The sequence below is a fragment of the Dermochelys coriacea genome, chromosome 9, assembly GCF_009764565.3.
Source record: "Dermochelys coriacea isolate rDerCor1 chromosome 9, rDerCor1.pri.v4, whole genome shotgun sequence".
In the NCBI taxonomy this organism is placed as follows: Eukaryota; Metazoa; Chordata; order Testudines; family Dermochelyidae; genus Dermochelys; species Dermochelys coriacea.
In genome coordinates, this window is record NC_050076.1 from 101,025,214 (window position 1) to 101,046,980 (window position 21,767).

Consider the following 21,767-nt stretch of genomic DNA (forward strand, 5'->3'; position numbering starts at 1 on the left):
ATTTTGTGTCATCTCTTTGTATTTTAATAGTTAAAATACATTTTGCATAATAATTCAACTCCACTCTGCTGTCTTTAATGACTCTGTGCATTTTTCTGATGGATGTGTGTATTTGTTTCCTGTGATTTACATGACCTGACATCTCATATAATGAGCTTCCTGGCAGAAACACCATTCGTGATATTCTATGCAGCACTAATCTATCATTTGATGACCTTACTAGTGCTGGGGTCATGGATTCAATCAGTAAAATGTTTCAGGGTGTAATTAATTACATTTTTCCCCCACTGCTCTATAACTGTTCTCTTAAAACTTGATGAAAGCAATATTTTTTCATAACACTTCTTCAATAAATACAGCGTTTGTTTATATAATCAATCATGCTAAATTTGGGAGTTTTTAGTATTCATGAGTTTCTCTTCCTTGAAACTTCCAAATGTTTATTTTCTAGAATAATTTAATAGTATAATTAGTTGAGCAACTAACTACAACACTTTTTAAAGTACAGTCAGGTTATGATTTAGTAATACAGTGGCAGCTACATTTTCACCATCTTAGATAAAAATGCAACAAACTTCATTAGCTGATAAATAGCCTCTCATCTGTTGACTGTTGCTAGCTACATTTCACTTCTAAAGCAATATCCAAAATCAGGTGCTGTGCCAACCTGCCACAAGGTTGAAGTGCAACACCCCGCCCCTGCAACATGGGCTACTGTGAGCGCATCTCACCTGTCCTAAACTCTCTATACTGGCTTCCCATCGAATATAGAGTCACAGTCTAGGTTTCAGACCTTATGGTCAAGGCACTCAGAGTCTAAAGCTCCAGGATGAGGACCAGGGTTGACGACAGCGCTTCTCAGGCACGGTGGAACGCCACCATCAGGGTAAAGCTCATCTGCACAGAGACAGAGCTGTCTCGGGGTATGTGCACACAGCAGCAGGATCCTGGAAAAGCAAGTCTCAGAGTCCAGGTCTACAGACATGGGGATAGGACCAGAGAGAGAACAAACCACTGTAGTGTCTGAACACCTCCCAGTCATGTCTCAAGCAATGTGACTAACCTCTGTCACATGTGAAGAGGGCAGTATAAGAAGCTATTTTTGTATAGCATGGAACTGATGCACACAAGTACAGTAATGGCACTGTAAAGGGCACCTAATTTGATCTTTGTCTCCATATACCTTATAGCTTAAATACGCTCATCCCAGTCATGAACAAGAGAATTTGGGGCACATGCAGGCATTGTTGCACCAAATAATTTGGATCTTTAATTTATCGGTGACTCTGGTACCAGACTACAGGATTGTATTAGGAGAATAAGCACATTGTCAGAAGATCTCAGAGTAGCAGCCGTGTTAGTCTGTATTCGCAAAAAGAAAAGGAGTACTTGTGGCACCTTAGAGACTAACAAATTTATTAGAGCATAAGCTTTCCACCAAATGCATCCGATGAAGTGAGCTCTAGCTCACGAAAGCTTATGCTCTAATAAATTTGTTAGTCTCTAAGGTGCCACAAGTACTCCTTTTCTTATTGTCAGAAGATTAAGGGCTAAAATATACAGGAAACTTGGAAAGGAACAGGTTTCAGAGTAGCAGCCGTGTTAGTCTGTATTCGCAAAAAGAAAAGGAGTACTTATGGCACCTTTAGAGACTAACACATTTATTTGAGCATAAGCTTTCGTGAGCTACAGCTCACTTCATCGGATGCATAATTTTCCACCAAATGCATCCGATGAAGTGAGCTGTAGCTCACGAAAGCTTATGCTCAAATAAATTTGTTAGTCTCTAAGGTGGCACAAGTACTCCTTTTCTTTTTGGAAAGGAACAGAAGCCCATAAATAGCGTTGCCCATATGCATTATAATGAATTCTTAAGATACTATTATTATGTTAACAAGTTCTCTGTTATCCTGTAAAGGTCTCTGGCAGTCTTTCTCTTGGCCATTAAGGCAAAGCAAGACAAAACATGCTGAAATTGTGAATTGAATGTTCACTGATGGAAAACCTATAATGTTAAATGAATCAGTTTCACTTCAGGTAAGGGAGATGATTGCTTCTGCAGTACTGCTGCTTGTATCATTAAAATCCAGAAAGAGATGCTGTGAGTAAAGGAGAGGAGGCTGATTTGTTTGTTTGTTTTTAATAAAAGTTGTGAGAACATTGAAAACTCACCTGGTGAGCTGGGTTTAGAAAGAGACACAGAGGCCAGGCTCTAAGGGGCCAGCCAGGCAGTGAGATAGCAGCACTGTGGCAGAGGAGATCAGAATTTGGGAATAATATCAGGTGTCATCTACTCTACACCACTAATTTGTGTATAAATCGAGATACTTACCATGGGCCCAGCATGTAGTAGCGAGTTGTTGCTATGTAGATGGTAAAGTTGGGTATGAGGAAGGTGCTACATGAAACAGTTTGCTAGACTAGCACCTCTTGCTGGCTAGTTCATGGAATGGCCTTAGTGGTAGGACCCAGGATGGCAGCTAGTCTTCTCTCCAGCCAGGAGTATGGGCAGTGTTCAGGCTGTCGTAGAAAAGGCTGTAAAAAGGTGGTCAGAATTTAAAGGCCTCTAGGATCCAGTTATCAACATCTCACAGAGCTTCTTGGAAACCCAACCATTTCCATCTTCATGATTTTGACCGACTGCGTCTTTGCAGGATCACAGCGGACAGCATGCTCAGCAACGCGGCCGTCGTCGGGAGTTCTGTCACAGCCGGTTGAAGCTATCGGACAAACTCCATTCAGTCCTAAGGAGCAAAGTCAGGCAGACTCTTCAATGGGATGCGCAGTGAGTGGAAGATCTTGCAAGAGCTTATTTGACAGAGTTTGGATCTCATCTGTAGAGCTCACTGCAGCTGTTAAAAAAATGAATATTCCTCTCATTTATCTCTTCTTCCCAGCCTCTTAAAGGAATCATTAGTGGTAAACCACAAAAACACTTGCCTTGCAACTGTCTAGTGATTTAAGATGGTCTAACGATGCATTTTGCTAACCTGTAATGCAGCCATTTACATTGATGGGGAGGAAAATCTGCTGAATCTTGGCTCTGATAATCAGCTTTCCCACGGGCCTGATCCAAAGCCCGTTGAACTCAGTGTGCTACTCACATGTGTAAAGTTAAACACATACATGTTTACAGACTCAGGGCATGTAACGTGTAGATCCCATGTTGTTTGCTGGGAATAACATGCATGTGAGCAGAGTGGTATCCTGGAGATTAGAGACTCCATGAACATCTGAGACTAGAATGTGTGGCCATTAATTTGCCTATTTAAAACAATGTTATAGTGGGGGGGAATTATTGCCTCGACCCCTAAGGAATTTGTGAAATGTTAGTTTGGAGAGAGAGGATTCCTGTTTCTTTTTGAAATATTAAAGGTCAGTGATGACTAGCCCCCATTAGAGACTAATTACCTGCAACATAACTTTTCTATAGAGCGAGTATAGAGTATAAGGTCTGAGCCCACAAAAAGTGGCTGTGGTTTTCACTCAATCAACAGACGTTAATGAAATTTTAAAGGGGGAAAATTCTTGGCTAAAAGCACGAACTGTGTTCTAAATCCCTGCAAAGGGGGGTTATAATTGAAACACTGACAGAACTGTAACTACCATGCTTCAGATGACAACTTAACAGTATTTAGTATAAGGATATACAAAGCCACAAAATGCTACATCACACTCACTAAGATTTTGATTGAAAGCAACCAAAAACCATTGAAAGGTTGATAATTAAGACTGGCCCTCCAAGTTAAAACCTGTTCCTATGTGTCTATCTTCATTTTGCCCCACTGCATGTAGTTCCCGTGCTGTATTACTGAGGTCTCAAACTGGGCGCTGCAATGGGTATGTTATTGTTACAGATGACATGAGTGAAACAGAGAGGAAGTCAGTTACTGTTAAAAATAGCATTTCCCAATGCAATGCCGCAATACATGTTTTCCAAAGAAACTAAAGTAAAAATCAGCTTCCATATCTATTGCTGAAGAGAAACCTATAATATGGTGTGTCTGGAACCAGTCACTAAACAGATACTTTTCAGAGTAGCAGCCGTGTTAGTCTGTATTCGCAAAAAGAAAAGGAGTACTTGTGGCACCTTAGAGACTAACAAATTTATTAGAGCATAAATGCATCCGATGAAGTGAGCTGTAGCTCACGAAAGCTTATGCTCTAATAAATTTGTTAGTCTCTAAGGTGCCACAAGTACTCCTTTTCTTTAAACAGATACTAAAATCTAAGCAATTAAGTCCCACATCTAGGGCTGGTTTTGCTGTGTGTCCCTGCCCAGAGTCTCAAATGAAAATGCTGGTGGTCTGAAGATGGTAGATTTGCCAGGTTGGCTGAAGGGCCCCATGGCCAACCCAGAAGAAGGGGTGCTTAGCTTTTCTCAGCTAGAAATCAGTTTGTGTATCTGGTTTTTGCTCTAGTATCTTGGATCGGCTCACTCATATGAAATTATGACCCCCCCAGGATGCTGTCAAGGCCAGGGAGGCCTGCACAGCTCTGTTCTCACCTAATAGTGAGGCCTCTATTAAGACTCTGTCTATGCTGCCTGCAGTTTGGACTACGTGGGTGTGAGTAGCTATGCGCACCAGTGTGCTGCACTGTAACGTCCCTGTGTGGATGCTGCAGGCATGAACTGAAAAGTTCTTGGTTCACATTAATGTTGCCCTGTTGGAAGAGGACAAACTAGGAACCTTTTAGATCGCACCTGTGATGGCCACACAGGGGAGTTGCCGTGCAGCACTCTGGTGTGCACTCCAATTCACACCCCTGTAGTCCAAACTGTGGGGCAGTGTAGACAAGCCCTTAGGCTTCCCAGTTACCTACAACCGAGAAGAGATAAATAGACATAAATGGTTGGTTGGAGCCAGTGCCTTCCTTTTTCTGCTGTTGCCAATTAATACACCACTAACACACACTCGTTACCACCACTGTTTTGGTACCTGCTTTTTTGGTACGAGCACATCGAGAAGGAATAACACAGAAAATTGACTCTACTTGGTCTTGTTTATCTTGAGAGTAGGTGAAAATTCAAGCTAGATACAACCATACAGTTAGAGAAGAACCCTGCTTCTAAAACAACTCCCCTCCTCACTAGCTGACAAGAAATGTGATGCATTTTTTCTTTTTCCTTTTTTTTACTTCCAGCCATTTGGGGAAATGCAACAACAAGGAAGAAGGGCATTCGGTAAGTGGAAGCCCATCCTGAAAGAGAGAAAAGGAGAAGGGGGGGGCGGGGAAATAGGATTCTGTTATTTTGTGAAAAGACAGCAGAGGGTGCTACAGATACAACAGAGCAGCCAGGCAGCCTGGCCTGCCCTACTGCAGCTTTGAAACACAGCCATTGAAAAAGGATGGCAGTCTTGACGGTGTGAATGACTCTTTAAATAGAGCAAAAAGTTAAACTTCTAAACATGTGCTTTGAATTCTGAATATATTAATGACTTTTAAATGGCCCAAAGGTGGGAGCAACGCGTTGCGGCCCTGATCCTGCCTGCTTATGCGCACATTTCACTATACGTTGAATTCCAGGAAACTACTCATATGTGCAGTTAAGCACAAGTCTGAGGCTCAGTCTATGGTACTAAGTTATACAGACCTAAACCTTGGTGTAGACAGCACTATGTCAATGGCGGGGCTTCGGTTGTCGACACAGCCCCGCCCCGCGGGGGGGAGGGGGAGTACCTACACCGACGGAGAAGCTCTCCCATTAGCATAGGTAATGTCTTCACTAAGTGCTACAGCTGCGCAGACAAGGCCTAAGTCTGGGCCAGCTTGTGGCCCAAGTCCTGAGGTCGCTCGGCTCAGTGCCTTGCTCAATTCATTCAAGAAAACGTGAAGAGTGAAAATGAAATCTCTCAGGAAGGTTGTCTTCTGCGTGACACCCAGCAACTCGACAGCTGCCGTGAGGTATTTTACAGTGCTCGTAGGGCGCATGCCAGTCACATCTCTTGCCGATCTCCACTGTACTGTCCCCTCACCTTAATGTCTCCCTCGTGCTGAGTTCCTGTTCCAAGCTGTCTTGCCTTGCCCGGAGACGTGTCTTTGAGGCTACAGAGTAGTTTCCATTACTGCACAGAGACTGGTGGGTGTACACAGAGCCTCCGTCTCCTCATTCACAGCACCAGCACGCTTTTGAAATACTGTGCCCAGGATGTCTTTAGTTTTTTAAGTATCTCTTCATCGTGTTTACAGCACACATGGTTCTTTGTGTCCTTGCAAAATGTTGCATTGAAATACAGAGTGAAAACAGCTTTCCAGGGCTGCAGCAGAAAAGCTTCTTTCCAGATCTTCACAAAAAAAAAATACTTGTGGCACCTTAGAGACTAACACATTTATTTGAGCATAAGCTTTCGTGAGCTACCGCTCAATGCATCCGATGAAGTGAGCGGTAGCTCACGAAAGCTTATGTTCAAATAAATGTGTTAGTCTCTAAGGTGCCACAAGTACTCCTGTTCTTTTTGCGGATACAGACTAACACGGCTGCTACTCTGAAACCTTTCCAGATCTTGTCTCCCATAGTGAAGAATTTGCAAAACTCTCAGGGAGGCTCTTGAATTATGGCTCTTCCTCTTCCTCATGGTGCACTGAGAAAATGAATTCTTTATTACCCTGCCCACTGTCATAGATCCATGTTTGCCCTCTCTGTCTAGTCACATAGAGACAGATTGACAGGCACAGGGGGCACATGCAGAATTACCCAGCACTCATTCAGGCTAGTGACTCACCGAAGACCTGGGGTGTTTAGATGCACTGCTTGCACCATTGTTCCAAACAGTCGGTACTGCACAGTTCTAATTAACTTAACAGCTGCCCACAGATGGCCAGATGCTGCAGAGCTCCAAAGGGAGCTCTGCCTGAGGCCGGTCAAGAGGGTTCCACCCACCATGTCTTGCTGTTTCTCACTGTCCATTCAAAGACTTGCGGACAACTTGTTAAAACAGCTGCTTCTCTTTCTGGGTGCATCCCTTTTGGGGCACCCAGCTGCAGACACCAAGTTGTGCCAGATTTTAAGAGGAGCTTCGCGCTTCACTTGGAGTTTCAGATGCTCAATATCAGGCCCGAGGTGTCCTCTCTGTAAGAACAGTCGGACAACGGAACAAACTGCCTAGGGAAGCTGTGAAAGCTCTTTCAAAGGAGGTTTTCAAAAAGAAGCATCTGTCTTGGATATAGGGTTGCCAGGTGTCTGGTTTTCAACTGGAATGCCTGGTTGAAAAGGGGACCTCAGTGGCTCCAGTCAGCACCACAGACCGGGCCGTTAAAAGTCCAGTTGGCTGCTCGCAGCAGGATAGGCAGACTGTCTGCCCGGCTCCATGCAGCTCCCGGAAGTAGCCAGCATGTCCTTCTGGCTCCTAGGCTCAGGGGCGGCCATGGGGGTGCTGCACACTGCCCCCACCCCGAACACCAGCTCCACACAGCTCCCATTGGCTGGGAACCATAGCCAATGGGAGCTGCGGAGATGGCACCTGCAGGCAGGGGGAGTGTGTAAAGCCACCTGACTGCCCCTGTGCCTAGGAGTTGGCCACTTCCAGGAGCTGCCTGAGGTAAGCACTGCCTGGAGCCTGCACCCTGCACCTGCTTCCATACTCCAATCCCTTGCCCTAGCCCTAAGCCCCCTCCCACACTCAAAGTCCCATCCAGAGCCCGCACCCCCTCCTGCACCCCAACTCACCTCCCCAGTCCTGAGCCCACCCCCCCTCCAGGAGCCCACACCCCTTCCCACCCCCGAACCTCCTGCCCCAGCCTGGAGTCCCCTCCTGCACCCCAAACCTCTCATACCCGGCCCCACCCCAGAGCCTGCATCCCCAGACGAAGCCTTCATTCCCTCCTGCCCCCCAACCCCCTGCCCCAGCCCAGTGAAAATGAGCAAGTTAATGTGTGGGGGGGAAAGTGAGCAGCACAGAGACAGGGGATGGAGTGAATGGGGGTGGGGTCTCTGAGAAGGGATGGGGCAAGGGTGTGGCCTCATGAAAGGGGCAGGGCAGGGGGCAAGGGTGTTCGGTTTTCTGCAAATAGAAAGTTGGCAACCCTATTTCAATGGTTTAGACACAACATCCTGCATCTTAGCAGGGGTCTTCTAACTCTATGGTTCTATGATTCTCTGATGGTTGGAGGTGTTGCATTATAGATCAAGAATACATAAACTTGTTTTGAGATTCAGAAGGCAGTGAGATGCAGAGCAGTTGAAAGTCTCTAGGTGAAAATAAAAAGGGAAAAAAGACCAGGGCAATGTCATGGTAGGCATCTACTATAGACCACCAAGTCAGGAGGAGAAGCATTTCTAGAACAAATAACAAAAATATCTAAAACGTGAGAGCTGATAGTAATGGAGGACCTTAAGTATCCAGACATCTGTTGGAAAAGTAATACAGCAAAACACAAAATGACCAATAAGTTCTTGGAATATGCTGGGGACAACTTCTTGTTTCAGATGGTGGAGGAAGTAGCTGGAGGATAGCCATTTTAGACTTGATTCTAACTAACAGGGAGGAATTGGTTGTGAATCCAAAAGTGGAAGGAAATGTGGGTGAAAGTGATCATGAAATGATGTATTTTATGATCCTAAGGACAGGAAGGAACCAGAGCAGCAGGATCAGACAAAGGACTTCAAAAAGGCAGGCTTTTACAAACTCAGAGAACTATCAGGTAGAAAGTGGAAGAAAATGGAAGGAATAAATAGATTTATGAGAGTGGTGGTTTCTGAAGGAGACAATATTAAATGCACAATTATCCTGTTGCAAATGAAAAATAAAAAGAATTGTAAGAGGCCAATATGGTTCCATCAGGAGCTCTTTAATTACCCGAAAACCAAAAAGAAATCCTACAAAAAGCAGAAACATGGACAAATTGCTAAGGAGGAGTACAAAAGAATAGCACGAGCATGTAGGGACAAAATCAGAAAGACTAAGGCACAAAATGAGTTACCCCTGGCAAGGGACATAAAAGGTAATAAAAAGAGGTTCTTTAAATACATTAAGAGCAAGAGAAAGATGAAGGAAAGTCTAGGTCCTCTACTTAGCAGGGAAGGAGATCTAATAATGGATGACATCAAGAAGGTTGAGGTGTTTAATGCCTATTTTGTTTCATTCTTCACTAAAAAAGGTTAACGGTGGCCAGATACTCAACACAATTAATATTAACATGAAGGGAGAAGGGAGAAGGAAAGCAAGCCTGAGAAAGGAAAAAATGGGTTAAAGGATATTTAGATAAGTTAGATATGTTCAAGTCATAAGGGACTGAGAAGTCATGCTCAGGTATTAAGGAACTAGCTGAAACAATCTTGGGTCTTGTCAACACACAGCACTGTAGCACTTAGTGAAGGTGCTACCTATACCGACCGGAGAGCTTCTCCCATTGGCATAGATACTCCACCTCCCTGAGAGGCAGTAGCTATATCGACGGGAGAAGCCATCTGGTCAACAGCATTGTCTACACTGGGGGTTAGGTCGGTATAACTACATCACTCGGGATTTTCCACACCCGTGAGTGACATAAATGTGTTGTGTAGACCAGGGCTTGGAAGCATTGGGGATTAGCTCAGAGAATTCATGGAGGATGGGTGAGGTCCCAAACAACTGGAAAAGGGCAAACATAGTGCCTACCTTTAAAAAGGGAAACAAAGAGTGCGTGAGAAATTATTGACCAGTTAGCCTAACTTTGATACTGGAAAGGGAGTGGAGCAAATGATTAAATAATCAGTTTGTAAGCACCAACCAAAAAGTTTCCCCCTCCATGGAAAAAAAATCATTTTTATAAAATTCTGCTATAGGTTTCCTACCCAAACGTTAAAACATTATGTCAGAGCACGAGACACAGGAAATGAAATTGACCACAAGCTGGCAAGTCTGAATCTCAGAGTGCCTAGAAACCCAAGGGAGATCAGGGCTCCTTTGGCCTGCATGCTGTATATACACCTGGTAAAAGCAGATCCTGCCTTGAAGAGCTTCCATGAGAAATAGATAAGGCAGACAAAGGTGGGAGAAAGGAAGGATTATAAACATGGCCCAAATCTGAGCTGGCAATGTCTCTTTATTGCGTGGTTTTGAATTTTTTGTGGGGATTTTCATCTACTTGGCCCTATGTCAATGCAATCTAGTGTCTAGCCAGATTTCTCTCTTCCACAGTTTATATGAGAAAATGATTATCTATTGTCTTTCAGCTGTTCCTATTTCTGTGCTTTCCCAAGGAGGAAGGCTGATTAGGTCAGGTCCAGTTCTCTTTTCCTGAATACTATAGGGCATTACAAGAGATGGTCATTTTACTTTGTCTGAGCACGCAAATAAAACGAGGACCCGTATCAATACTAATTGATTGTCTATCTCTTTTACATCTTCAAATGATGCTGCTATGAATATCAATAAAATGCCAGTGAAAAATGTGGCTGCAATTTGATTGCTGCTGCTATGTGTTTAAAGGGCAAGAACCAACATCAGCTGCTGTTTATCTCACTTCAAATGATCACACTCACTCTCTCCTCCCTCAGGTCCAACATTACGTGAGGGTCAGACCATTATGACTGTAAAAAGAACAGGAGTACTTGTGGCACCTTAGGGACTAACAAATTTATTACAGCATATGCTTTCATCGGCTACAGCCCACTTCATCGGATGCATAGAATGGAACATATAGTAAGAAGATATATAGATATATATATATATACATACAAATAAGTTGGAAGTTACCATACAAACTGTGAGAGGCTAATTAGTTAAGATGAGCTATTATCAGCAGGAGAAAATAACTTTTGTAGTGATGATCAAGATGGCCCATTTAGATAGTTGACAAGATGTGAGGATACTTAACTTAGGGAAATAGATTCAATATGTGTAATGACACAGCCACTCCCACATATTGAATCTATTTCCCTAAGTTTAGTATCCTCACACCTTCTTGTCAACTGTCTAATTGGGCCCTCCTAATTAACATTACAAAAGTTTTTTTTTCTCCTGCTGATAATAGCTCATCTTAACTAATTAGCCTCTCACAGTTTGTATGGCAACTTCCAACTTATCTGTATGTATATATACTGTGATGGGGCAAGGCCAGATGGCTATAGAAAAGTAGAGGGAGATAGATATATTAGCTCCAGGCTAAACAAATCCCTGGTACCAGGATAAATTAAATGGCAGCTGCTCCAGGTCAATTAAGACACCGGGGGCCAATGAAGAACTTTCCAGAAGGCAGGGAGAAGGCTAGGTTGATTGGGAAACCTGAAGTCAATCAGGGGCTGGCTGAAACTAGTTAAAAGCCTCCCAGTCAGTCAGGTGGGGGTGCATGTCAGGAGCTGTGGGAGGAAGTTGTGCTGTTGGAGAGGCTGAGTAGTACACACCATATCAGGCACAAGGAAGGAGGCCCTGAGGTCAGGGTGAAGTGGAGCTTGAGGAAGTGAGGGCTGCTGTGGGGGAAGTAGCCCAGGTAATTGTACATGTCCTGTTTCTTAAAGGTCAGCTACCATAGCTGATACTATTAGGGTCCCTGGGCTGGAGCCCGGAGTAGAGGGTGGGCCCGGGCTCCTCCCCCCACCTTTGCCCCCTGATTAATCACTGAGACTGGGAGACAACAGAGACTGTGCAAGGGAGGATAACTTCTCCTCCCCTCCCTCGCTGGCTTATGATGAAAATGGCTCAGTAGATTGTGACCCTTGTCTCTAGAGAGGAGAAGGGTTACGTGCAGGGTCACAGTGAGCCACTGAGGCTAGCGAAATCCGCCAGGAGGAAACGCGGGACCCCATGGAGGCAAGGACAGAGCTTTGTCACAATACATATCTTCTTACTATATGATCCATTCTATACATCCGATGAAGTGGACTGTAGCCCATGAAAGCTTATGCTCTAATAAATTGTTAGTCTCTAAGATGCCACAAGTACTCCTGTTCTTTTTGCGGATACAGACTAACACGGCTGCTACTCTGAAACCTGTCATTATGATTGTGTTTTTCTCCCCCACTGCCAATGGGGAAAGACCCCCTACCCCTTATCTGCAAGCTGTGAATGCTTAAGGACAAAGGAAATGACTATCTACAAGTGTCAGATTGTGCCACTCTGCTAGATCCCAGGAGAGTTGCCCTAGGTAAGAGCCCAGGTTGAGGATGAGTGAGCCACTGAAATAGCCATACCCAGCATGAAGGAACTAGTCAGATACAGGAGACAGGTCAGTTCCATGGGAAAGAGGAGCTCTGAATTTGAGAGGGCAAGGTCCAGCCTCCTGTATCAGAATGATGAAAGGAACCACAAGTCATATTAGAACACATGCTAATGAGGGAAGGTGGACTATGGAAAGTTGTTCACCTGCTGATATACCTCATGAATGTAACTTGAAGTAAATCACCTGGAAACATGATTCCATACCTGGACAAGGTTAATAAATTCCTGGATTTTAAGTTCAGGTAGCACCATGATGGTCATTTAGTCTGACCCCCTGTGTAATACAGACATAACCCAATGAATCTTGCATCAAGCCAAATTATTTGTGGTTGAACTAAAGCATAGCTTTTAACTGATATCTGGTCTTGATGTACAGACTCCAAGTGATGGTGAATTCACCACAAGCCCACAGGCAAGCTGTTCTAATGGTTTATTACCTACCTTGTTAAAAATGTGGCTACTTTGTTTCTCTGTGTATTCTAGATAATAAGCTATCCTTGCTGGTTTTGGAAATTTCCAGAACAACATGTAGAGTAGGGAGATATTTAGTTTCATTATAATGTCATTGTGAGGGACATTATCATCATTCTGCAGACTGGAGACAGATTTGTTGTTAGCAGAATCATTTGCTGACTCTAATTATCTGATTAATGCTCAGTAACTACAGTCCTGGGCCCCCCTAGAAATAATAGACGGGTAATAAGATAATTGGGGTCTTCTAAGAAGACTGGAAGGAACATTTGGCAAGGGACAGGTGGACAACTGGATGATGTGCTATCTCCCGGAGCCAAGATACAAGCTGTGGCTGCAATATTGTGTAGGTGTCTGAAGGGGCGAGCAAGGCTTCACTGGGGCTGGTGATGTCTGCACTTGTGACATTGCTGCATGTGGTACCTCACTGATTATAGCTGACTTCAGAGAACTTGAAAGGGGGCTGAAGGAGAGAAGTGCCCAAGGGATCTTCCCGGAGGTCCTTCCTGTCCTCCAAGTGAAGGAAGACAGAAGATTCTAGAAGCGAATGACTGGCTAGGTAAGTGGTGTTGGGTAGAGGGTTTGGGTTTTGTGTAATATTTGTGCACCCTTGGTAGGGAGAGAGAGCTCTATAGTTGGGATGGCTTCCATCTCAGTAGAGGAGGAATCAATCTCCTTGGGGACAGACTGGCTAGGGTAGTCAGGAGGGCATTTAATAATGAAACAATTGTTATGTAAATAAATAAAATAATTAAAGGAGGGTAATATAATTAATGCCTATCAATGTGGGTTTATGGAAATGAGATCTTGTCAAACTAACTTGATATTCTTTTTTGATGAGATTACAAGGTTGGTTGATAAAGGTCATAGTATCGCTGTATAGACTTAGACTATGATAAGGCGTTGGCTTTGGTGTGGCATAACATTTGAATTCAGAAAACTAGAACAATGCAAAATAACATGGTGCCCGGTGCTGATTTGGGGAGTCTGTCTGGACAGTTTCTGAATTCTGAATGAGATGATGAACTCTGTGTATGTATCTTTACCGAGCTGCAAAGTCTGTTTTGAATGTGCGGTCCCTTTGTTTTCTCTGTTGTCTGTTTGCCTCCATGTTGGACTGAAATTCTAAAGGCTGGTGGCAAAGACATAACCAAAGAGGGTCATTCACTTTAAATTCTCTCCCACTGAAATGGAATCACTCTAAACAATAGACTGGCTCCCAACCAGAAGAATTGGCTTATCAGGGGAGAGGTCACTTAGCAACAAAGTCACCTGGTAGGGGTCTCTGGTCACCCAAGGAGGCTGATCCAGAGCTCACCCAACAGATTGGCTGGAAGATTATAAAGGTCAGAACCTGCTTTATTTACTCTGGTGGGCTACTGGCAGGTGGAGTCTGACCAGAGCTGTGGTACATCCATTAAATGGATTAAAAACCAGCTATGATCTCAAAATGGTCTGAGGGGTCTCAAAATGTAATTGAACAGGTGTGTTTCTAATAGGGTGCCACAGGGACTGCTTCTTGACCAGACGTAAGGTCATAGATCTAGAAACAAAGAACGCAGGCCATCCTTACAAGATGGGAGACTCTATCCCAGGGAGCAGTGACTCTGAAAAAGTCTTGGGGGTTCCAGTAGATAATCAGCTGAACACAAAGCTCTTGGGGTGATGCTGAGGTGAAAAGATTTGATATTTTTCTAAAAGATGTGCTCTGGGTCAAGCCTAGCTATTGAGCATGAAGCAGGAATTAATTCAAGGAAGTCCTATGGCCAGTGTTACGCAGTAGGTCAGACTAAGTGATTTTTAGCCTTAAAAATCTATGAATCTATGGCTACAGGAAAGCTAGATTTTCAAATACTCTCGTCACTGCTGTCATGTGGCCACACACACTAGGGGTGACAACAGGCTAATGCAATCCAGGAAAGGACAGCAGGTAAATTAGTCCAGGTTCTATTCAAGGTAATGGGTGATCGCTCATATCTCCATGAAGTTTAAAGGCAAGTGTTTTTGAATTTGTACCCAGGAAGGTTTTGTGTTCACCCCTTTGATGACTGTGCACTGGTTGTGTGGTTTGCAATATAGCAGATCTAGTCGACTATAGTTTCAGTGCTTACTTTCAGTACATTTATTTAGCTGCCTGTCTGCATGTCCTGCTTCGAATATTGGGGTATGCTTGATAGCAGGAGTTGAATTTCACTTTCTGATTTGACTGTTGTATCTTTTGATGTCACCGATATTCAGACATGAATAAATGAATTTACTTACTGATGCTTTGTCTGTTAAAACATCTGTTTGCATGAAATTTGCTTTGCCTTATCACCTTATCCCCAGCCCACACTTCTCCTTTTGTGGACCACCTGAAGTTATTTACATAAAGCACTTTGTTTTCCCATAGGTCACCTTCTGCCCCTTCTCAAATAATGTTGTAATCTAATTCCCTCTGCTCGGCTATCTCATCTAGCCCTTCTGTGTTAGCCTTACATATGCGGATATGTTTTTTAGAAGTCTGAAGCCGTAAGATATCAAGCTGGAACTGTTGCAACCATTTCAGAGGATCAAATATTAAAATAAATGATCATGGCAAAATGCTTTGACCAGGAAGGTGTTTCTGATGCTACTCTTTCTGCTACTGGTTTTAAGGAAACTCAATTATCGGATCAGATTTTTCAGTGTCGTGGTTTGGTTTTTTTGTGTGTGTTCCTGTTTTGCTTCCCCATCATGGATGGCTTCGTGCATAGGTTTTTGCACTATGAGCATGTAAATAGCATTGCCCATAATAAATAACCCAAGATGTTTAACACAGTGTTATCCCAAGGGTTAGGTTAGCTCCTTGATAGCTTGACATTCAAGGATCACAAAGCTTCACCATAACAACAACACATGAACAATCTAATTATATTTTGACAGGTCATCCTGCAAAACAATTAGGCACGATTAGATGTATTTTGTCATGCTGCTCTGTGTGCTGCATGTGAGATATAAGCAGGAATACTTTAAAATGAAAACTGTCTTCAAGACCAGATTTTCAGGTGGTGTAAACTGGCTTTGCTCCATTGGCTGCAGTGGGTCTAGGCTGATTTACATCTGTTGAGGATCTGACCCTCCACATTTTGTTTGGCTTCTTTTTGCCACTGAAAAATGCATTAGAAAAGTCCACTTAATTTCAGCAGCAATGATTGTACCAAATGCACGTGACATTTAGAGCTGGGAGAATTCAACAAATGGTTTTCCTGAAACATTCAGCTGAATTTGTGACGGAATTTGCCTCGAACTTGCTCACACTCTTTTGATATTTTTGCTTTTCTTGAATATTAATTCAGGCATTGGCCTGATTCTCCACTGTCTTGCCCCTCGTGTGGACCTTTACACCTGTGCCCAGTGAAGATAAAATGTTGCCTATCTGCCTTGGTAGCAACCTTTTACCCACACTTTGCAGTGGTATAAAAGATGAAGCACTGCAAGGCACTGGACAAGCCTGGATGCAGGAGCAACAGATACTCTCATGATATGGGATGTATATAGATCTGGATAGATGGAAACAGATTTGTTGGGTCTCCTCCTCGCACCAGCTAGTTCTTTTGGGGAGAATAAAGCTAAAAAGTCATGTTCCTGATGCTGACAATGGTCATTTTTAGAGCGGAAGGTTGTTAACAGCATTAATTAGGATCAAAAGGCTGTCCCCACAGTGAGGGTACTTAACCATTGGAACAACTTTCCAAGGGTTGTGGTGGATTCACCATCATTGGTTATTTTTAAATCAGGTTTGATGTTTTTTTATAAGAGCTCTCCTCTTGTTCAAACAGGAAGATAATTCAGGGACATTCCATGGTCTGGGTTATACAGGAGGTCACACTAGATTATCACAGCGGTCTCTTTGTGGCCTTGTAACCTATGAATCTGTCTTTATTTAATATCTGGATGAATTGTTGACCCCACAACACTCCAGCTTGTATCCTTACATAGAGGTCTAATTTTGTTTCTGAAATAGTCAAACATATACACTAGTTCCAGGATCTATCTCATCAGATCTTTGCTGTATTGATGTGTATAATTTAAAATAAAATGTTCTAGTGTTCTTTGCAATCACTGTATGTATACTATTACAAGGGCTTTGTTGATTAAGAAGGCAGAATGCATTATTTAAAATGGCCCAAATAATTTTCCATTAAGATAAAGAGATCGTTTAGCATAATGATAACTTAGCACTTATATAGCAGTTTTCCTCTTCTAAGTACTTTAGAAATGTTTATTAATCTAGGAGAACCCTTCTATTAAAAAAACCCAACTTTAAAAGAACGTTAAGGTCACAAAGTAAAACACTTAGAATGTAAAGTTTTCATTGCCTTTCCCTGAGGGGCTGGAGCAGTTCAAAAAATGATTGCAACAAAAGTTGCTTCGGAGAAAACCTGCATTTTCCCCTATGTTTTCTGTGCTTAAAAATGGTCCAACTATTTGTAATGACATTTTCAGCAGAAAATTTCCCTGTGACTTGGAAAAACTGTACTAAATTTCAGCCATAGAGGGTCAAACTTTGAGAAAGATAGGAGCATCTGAAAATGAGCCTTTATAATGGAAATGATTAGCCATCCTTTACTATAGGGGGCAACATGCCTACCAGCTCTTAAAAAAAAAAAAATCAGGTGACACAGTGAGAGGATTCAGAGCAATGCCTTTAATTGCTTCCAAAATGGATATCCTGTTCTACTTGGTAAATGCCAGGTTAGAAGGTATTTTGTGCAAGTTATCTTGCTCTTTAAAATAAAGGTTAGTTTAAGCTTAGCAAGAAAATTAATTGCCATTTCAGCTGTAATATGGAAAAAATGCTTTCACTCTACCCTGAAGACAGCTGTGTAGCTATAACTCCCCGTCTGGATACAAGAACAGCTTCTTTGCCAGGATAATAATTATCTCTGCATCTGTCTTGTTTCTTCTTTTTACTCAGAGAGAATCTAAAGCCCTGACGAAGTTTACAAATCAGAAAGCACAAGAGACTTTCCCCCTAAGTGTGGACATTTATGTTCTTGACCTCAGACTATTCAACCTCTTTTTATCCTCAGAAATTGAGTCCAACGTTGATATGGTTTTAGTGTTTCGGCCAGACACATTTCCTGCCCCCACCTTCCCCTCCCCCTCCCGCTTTTATCTTTACAAATTGTCAACATCACATTTTTCAGAGCCCCCTTCCCACCTCTGAACCATGTGGCCCTAACTGTACCATGCTGGGTGCTCCAGCTGCAGACAGCGAGCTCATTGCAGTCCTTGCCATGATCCTTTCTTCAGTTCCCTGGTGATCTGGAAACCAGCCCTCTCTGCATATGGCTCCCGGTGAAACCAGAAGAAGGGCAAGCGTGCCAATGAGAAGAGAACGTGCTTCATGGAAACATTCCCAAACTTCCTGGGAAACTGACTTACCCTACATGAGGGGGACTCCTCAGTAAAAGAGCTTTCTTAAGTCTTGTATACACACAGACTTGCTCCAGTTCAATTAAACTAGTGTTAATACTGGACCCTCTAATTTTGGTTCAAACCAGTTCCCAATCGATTTAAGATTGAAGCACGGAATTGTGTGGATGGAAGGAAGGGAAAGCAACCCACTAATGTCTGTTCTCTCTTCTGAGATAGCAAGATGGCCTCGTAATAATTTTCCCTTCAATCATTTACCTAAGTTCTTAAAATGGCTTATCCTGGGTAGGCCTTTGCTAGCCTCCTATGGTATTCCACATGATCTCTGTTCCAGGTGACACATCCCCCCTATATCCTTCACCTCTCTTTTGCCTTCACTGCTTCCATCATGCCCTTTTTTGTATAGGGTGCCTAGAACCTCACAATATTTGCTGGCTCCCTATATGGAACCCTAACCATTTCCCCACTATCAGCTGATGGATCTTCCTGTCTCCCAGACTCCTCTGCTTTTCTCATTGAGGTTGAGGCTGTGCTGAAGGTCTGCATTCAACTTATTACTAATCTCTGCATTTTATTGCCTGGGACCACTGGGATTGGGGTGCCTGGTTTTATGCTCTGCCCCATCCTCATTGTTTCATATTCCTCTCCTCTAAATTGCATGCACTCCTTACATCCCCATATCCCTCATCTAGCCAAGGCCATGTCGAATACTATTACATCCCGTGTGAACAGTCCCCTGCATTTGTTTGCCCCATCAGCAAATAGCATCACTTGGCTGTACCTTCCTTCCTCTGGGTTACTGATCATACAAATTAATTAATCTGATTCCAATATTGATCTGTATGGCAGTCTACACTTGGCAGCCCAAACGGCTTTTACAGAAAACTACACTTTTCTCATCAATATCCCAGCCAGAGTTTTATCAATTCCGGCAGCGCCCCACCATCCATACAGTAGCCAATATGCGCTTAATGGCCCTACAAAACAGACCTTGTCAGTTCTTGTTCTTGTCCGAAAACTTCTCTAACGTTTTATAAGGCGTGATTGCTTTTCATATATAATGCCTTGCTGGTTGACTGAAATAAGAAATGACGCAGACGTTACAATGTGTTGAAATATGGAGGTAGTCGCCCTTGAGAAAGAATTACGTAATTATAAACATGTACAGTGGCTAACATTTAAAGACTCAGTGGCTACCAAAAATGGTCACAGTGATTTCCCTATACTTAGCAAAGGAAGTAAATGTGCTAAGGCACTTGAGATTCTGAAGTCGCTTCCTTTGCTAAGTATAAGGTAGCCACTGGTATCTCAGATCCTACTGACTTTTTAATGGCTATCATAGTAGTCATGTTCAGTGCAAGTGTTCTGTTTGCACTCTTCTAAGCCCCATAAGTCTGATGCATGTCTCTTCCCCCTGTCTGTAGTTTAAAGCCTCTGCGTGGCCATTTCCAGTTTATCATGATCATCTGCCTTGGGACTGAGACTGTATGATCTATTAATTTCTCATTATTTATTTTTAAAAAGAAGACCTGCTTGTAACCCACTCTGTAACCTTCACGGGAGAATGGCTCGTCCTTGCAAATTATCTCAAGGATAGCTTTATAAACTCGTTCCCTCCAAATATATTTTACAGCAGGAGTAACTCATATAAAAAAAAGATTCCCCTTCCTTTGAGCAATGTCACGAAAGTCACAGCAGCTTCAGAAAAAGCTGAAATATTAAAAGAAGTCTCATAAAATCAGACGTTTCTCCTTGGTTTCATTGTAAAGTTGCTTTCAGTTGTCTGAGCTCTCTGCCATATCTTTAACAAAGGAATCTACATTTCTACGTTGTTTTGCCCTTTGACACATACAATTGGCCCAGGCATCCCTTGGGACCAAAAATAAATGGGAAACTACTTTATTATCTTCCCAATGAGATGTAAAACCAAGGTCCTGGCCACTTGTGATCATTAAAAATCCTGTGGCACTTTTTCCAAGGGCACGGCCATTAGCCCTGATGTCCTGGCACAATTCCAACTTAGGTCATTACAATTACATTCTGCCTACCTTTTAGTTTCAAATGGGCAACATATTCTGCTTCACTTCCTGTCCTAGACTGTTATGGAGTAGTGGTATGCTGTTAATCAGCTTTTATGCGCCTTCCCAGGGATGGCTGCCTCTCAGGGGCATAAGAAGTGCTTCTTCTGTGGCCATGTATATGTACCTTTTTAGAGTGCTTTGAGTTTAGACTTAGAAAAAGAATTAACTTCAGGATCTCAGGTACCACAGTGTGGTAACTGTTGTAAAGGGTTGACTACTGTACAATAACATATACATAGTGCTTAGACCTTCTGCACAGGGTCAATTTTACCCTAGCTGAATGCAACCTCTCTCCCTGGACTGTGCACTCTAGGTGTATGAAACACACACTGGGTAAATTATTTGTATCAACCCATTGTTTATTGCTCTTGGATATAGCCAGCATTGTAAAAACCTTCTGATCTACAGTCTGTGTAGCTCATCCATCCCACATTAGTATTTTGATTATAGAAATATTATACTATGAGCCCTATTGCCTTGGCAACTTCGTGCTTTGGGTTTTTTATAATAGTTTAATAGATCTAAATTACATGTCCCACCTGCAACTGGAACACAGCCATTTATTTATCAGACTCGTAGCCTTTTCCAAACCCCTTGTAGCTAGATTGTGCAAGCCCAGCTGCCAGGCTTTCAATAACCCCTCAACCTCGAAGGCTATGGCTGCACTACGAGGCTTTTAGCGACACGGCTGTGCTGCTACAGACGTGCCGCTAAAAGGTGCGCGGTGTAGCCGCTGTTTGTCAGCATGAGAGTACTGCTGCCGACAAAGCCCTGATCACACCACTGCTTTTCATGGGTCAAACTTTGTGGTTCGTGAGGGTGTTTCTTTAACACCCTGGAATGACAAAACTTTTGCCGATGAAGTCCCAGTGTAGTCAACGCCTAAGTGAGGAAGCAATGTTCAGGTTCTAGGAGCACAGTGTTTTGTGCTTCTATGTACAAGCTATCGACCTGATCCGATGCCCACGGAAGTCAGTGGAAAGACTCCCATTGAGTTCAATGGTTATTGAATCAAGCCCTATGTCTATAATTAGCCTGGCCTGAATTTAAAGCATACAGAGTGAAAAATAAGAGCTTGGGTTGAGTTTTTTCTCAAAGCCACCTTAATGGGAACGGGGTGTCCACATTCCTCAGGGCACACCTTGAAAGGCAAAAAGGGGGAGCTTTTCAATCAGAAGCTTCAATGCGTTAGCTTAATGTCACTAAAAAGCTCGCTAGCACATCTTTGAACCCATCTTTGCAAGCTGTATTGTAGCTCATGGGGGAGGCTCAGACAGTTTTGAAAATCTTAGCCTTAATATTTACAGATCCGTACACAAAAACTGTTAAGTGAGGCTCAGAACGGTCTCTAACTACTTGCATTTAACATAAAGTCAGTGCGATGGGGAGTTCTCCCCACCCAAGGCAGAGGAGGTCCAGTCAGGTTAATTCACCTGACAGACTGCACCTGGGGACAAGCCAGGGATTGAAAGGCTGATTGAAGATAGAGCCCAGATGAGAAGGAACAGGTGGGGCTGGTAATAGGGTGACCAGATAGCAAGTGTGAAAAATCAGGACTGGGGTGGGGGTTAATAGGAGCCCATATTAAAAAAAAAAAAAAAAGCCTCAAATATCAGGACTGTAAAATCGGGACATCTAGGCTGGTATAAAGCCAGGAAATGGGCAACAGAAAGGA